At 45.6% G+C, this 3,737-nt stretch overlaps 1 pseudogene; it reads right to left on the bottom strand.

The window, feature by feature from the left end:
* Positions 1 to 223: 223 nt before the first annotated feature.
* On the bottom strand, positions 224 to 342 carry LOC114813459 (annotated as a pseudogene).
* Between the last annotated feature and the right edge of the window lie 3,395 nt (positions 343 to 3,737).

Below are 3,737 nucleotides of genomic sequence, written 5' to 3'. Positions count from 1 at the left end.
GTACTAAGTGCTGGGGTGGATACGAGCAAATGGAGTTGGACGCAGTCCCTGTCTGGCTCAGAGTCTCTCAAATCCCATTTTACAGATGAGGTAAGTGAGGTGCAGAGAAGTAAAATGATTTGCCCAAGGTCACACAGCAGACAAATGGCAGAGCAGGTATTAGAACCCATGATCTTTTGACTCCCAGGAGTGTGCGCTTTCCCCTAGGCCACTCTGCTTCTCAAGCCTACAGCACCCGGTATTCCCAGGCGCAATCCCATCCAAGTACTAACCAGGCCCGACCCTGCTTAGCTGCCAGGATTGTACACGATCAGGTGCGTTCAGGGTGGTATGGCCATGGACAAAAAAAATTGGCTATAGCGCTTTTATTACCAAAGCACTCACATATTAGTTCATTTCAACCCTCACAACCTTGTGAGGTAGGGGGACAAGGCAGGTATTATCCCCATTTTACAGATGAGGAAACTGAGGTACAGAGAAGTTAAGTGACTTGCCCACAGTCACTTGGCAGGCTAAGAGCACAGAACGGACTTGAAGCCAGGTCCTCCGGCTTTTAGGCCAGGGTCCTGCCGCTTTGCCACACCGCTTGCCCCGTGTCTGGAATGACCGATGATCAGCTGATCGACAAGCCCTGGAAAGAGCTCCCTGGGATGGATGATTTTGGGCCCCAATGTAGGGAAACATGTGAGAGATGATCCCGAAACTGAAGTGTTGGGGTTGTTGGAGTGGTTGAGGGAGGGGGAGACACTAACACCTAACATCACCATCATAATAACATTTATTCAATGCTTACTATTATTATTATGGTATTAATTAAGCACTGTACTAAGTACTGGGTAGGTAAAAGATAATCAAGTTGGGCCCAGTCTCTGTCCTTCATGAGGCTCACAGTTTAAGAAGGAGGGAGTTAGATTTAATCCCCATTTTATCGATGAGGAAACTGAGGCACAGAGAAGTTAAATCCCTTGCTCAAGATCACGCAGCAGGTAAATGGCAGAGCTGAGATTAGAATCCAGGCCCTCTTGACTCCCAGGCCATGCTGCTTTCGCATGTGCCAAGCACTGAAATAAGATAAACAGATCAGAAAAAGTCTCTGTCCCACAGGGCGTTTACAGTCCATTCATTCATTCATATTTTACTGCACGCTTACTGTGTGCAGAGCACTGTACGAAATGCTTGGGAGAGAGACCGTGAGCCCGTCACTGGGCAGGGATTGTCTCTATCTGAGGCTGAATTGTACGTTCCAAGTGCTTAGTACGGTGCTCTGCACATAGTAAGCGCTCAATAAATACTATTGAATATTGAATGAGAATAAACAGACACATTCCCTGCCCACAATGAGTATTTAGATTTTAAAGTCTAGAGGGGGAAACAGACATTAATATAAACAAATAAATTACAGGTATAAGTGCTGTATGTCTAGGAGGGGAGATGAGTGAAAGGAGCAGTCAGGGTGACGTAGAAGGAAGTGGGAGAAGAGGCAAGGAGGGTTTAGACAGGGAAGGCCTCTTGGAGGAGATGGGAGGGAGAACAGCTGTTCTGTCTCCATTTTACTAATGAGGAAACTGAGGCACACCTAAGTTAAATGACTTAGCCCAAGATCACTAGGACTAGGATAGGGGAGGAAAAAACATTCTAATGAAATAAATACAGCGATTAAATACCACCTCAGGAGCGTAGTCCCGTTGCTGCTTATTGCCCCTTCCAGAGCTAATCAAGCCCTTCACCATCTGAGATAAACTTTGTCCCAATCAGTTGAAATAATCGTCTTTCTGCGGTGCTTTCAGCAAAAGTTAGGAGACTGCTTAGACTTCCTTCTCCTTCCTCTCCCTCTCCACATCTTTTACCTGGAGTCAGTGACCCAAACTCCAAACTGCTTCAGGTATAACAAACCACAGAGTCCGTTTCCCCTCCCAGTCTATTGCTTTCAAGGCTTCCACCCCCTTCTAGCTCCTCCAACTTCCCCTGAAAGCGTCCGGGCCCGTAACTGATTGCCGCTTCCGTTTTCCAGGGCAACAGCAACACGGAGCGAGATGGATCGGTTTCTGCCTGTCTGAACTGACGATTTATCATTCGGCCTCGTAATGGATGAAGCGTCTGTTAAGAGCAGGTAATTGTTTGGATGTGAATCTTTGCTTTCTGATGGAGAGGGATTTATGGAGTGTCAGGTGGGGGATAGACTCTGGAACATCATATTATGTTAATTCTTCTTCTACTTATAGTTATGATTTGACATGGGATAATGTGATGTGATCTACATCATATTTTAGGGAAAGCAACCACCGGAGGAAGAGGTCTCTGGAGTGGGTGACGCTAACAAACAGGCAACACGCGCCATGTTGTCAAGCCGACTAAAAGATAATCCTTACCCTGTATCTACACTAGTCAGGAAACCTTGGCCAACACACTCATGTTATTCTTGGGCCACCCGCACCAGCCAGGTAAAGAAGAGCAAAAATGGCATCGAGAAAAACGTTTCACCAATCCCCAAGTGTCCTCTCCCTTTCCTTTCTGCCTTCACCCCCAAAACCTCCTCCCATCATCTATATTCTGCCAGGAGGTAGAAAGAATGCCGATGACAAGAGGGAATCCTCCTCTAGACTGTAAGCTCACTGTGGTCAGGGAAAGTGTCTTCCGGCTCTGTTATACTTTCCAAAGTGCTTAGTGCGATGCTCTGTACACAGTAAGCACTCAATAAATACCATCAGTTGATCGATTAAATATATGTTATTGTTATTGTCGCACTGACTCTCTTACTGTTCCCTCTCTCTTCTGTGTCATTTTTTTGTGGCATTTTTTAAGCACTTACTATTTGCCAGGCTCTGTACTAAGCACTGGGGTAGATACAAGCTTATCAGGTTGGACACAGTCCCTGTCCCACACGGGGTTCATAATCTTACTCCCCATTTTACAGATGAGGTAACTGAGACCCAGAGAATTTAAGTGACTAACCCAGAGTCGCACAGCAGGCAAATGGCAGATCCGGGATTAGAACCCAGGTCCTTCTGACTCCCAGGCCCATGCTCTAACCAATAGGTCGTGCTGCTTCTTTAAGTGTCTTCTATGCACTGGATCTGTGACCTTTGGGCATTTGATATTCACCTCACCCTCGACCCCACAGCATTTCTGTATATATCATTAAATTACATATAAGTTATTTATATATATATATGTGAACATCTGTCTCTCCCTCTAACTGTAAACTTGCTGTGGGCAGGGAATGTGCCTTCCAACTCTGTTGCATTGTAATCCCCCAAACGCTTAGTATAGTGATCTGCATACAGTAAGCGCTCAATAAATACTGTTGATATATTGAATGACTCTCTGGAAACTCTAGCTTTCTGCTTTACTTATCTGGTTGCATCAGAGTGAGCTCACTCCATTCCATTGTATTTATTGAGCGCTTACTGTGTGCGGAGCACTGTACTAAGTGCTTAGAACTGACTCTATCGGAAATGAAAGGGCCACTGAAGCTACTTTCAATTCACCACAACCAAAGGGGACTCAGGTAGACCTTGGGCAAGTCAGTTACCACATCCATAAAAAGAGGATTAAGACTAGAAGCCCCATGTGGGACATGGACTGTGTCCAAACTGATTTTCTTTTTCTACCCCAGTGCTTAGTACAGTGCCTGGCACATAGTAAGCACTTTAGAAATACCATAAAAATAACCAAAACTCAGTGCTCTCTGATTTCTGCCAGCCTGGCACGACCACAGTCTCTAATCACCCAGCACA

The sequence above is a fragment of the Ornithorhynchus anatinus genome, chromosome 7 (genome assembly GCF_004115215.2).
Source record: "Ornithorhynchus anatinus isolate Pmale09 chromosome 7, mOrnAna1.pri.v4, whole genome shotgun sequence".
NCBI lineage: Eukaryota > Metazoa > Chordata > Mammalia > Monotremata > Ornithorhynchidae > Ornithorhynchus > Ornithorhynchus anatinus.
The sequence above is the reverse complement of the archived record's forward strand: the minus strand, read 5'-3'. Positions and strand labels throughout refer to the sequence as shown.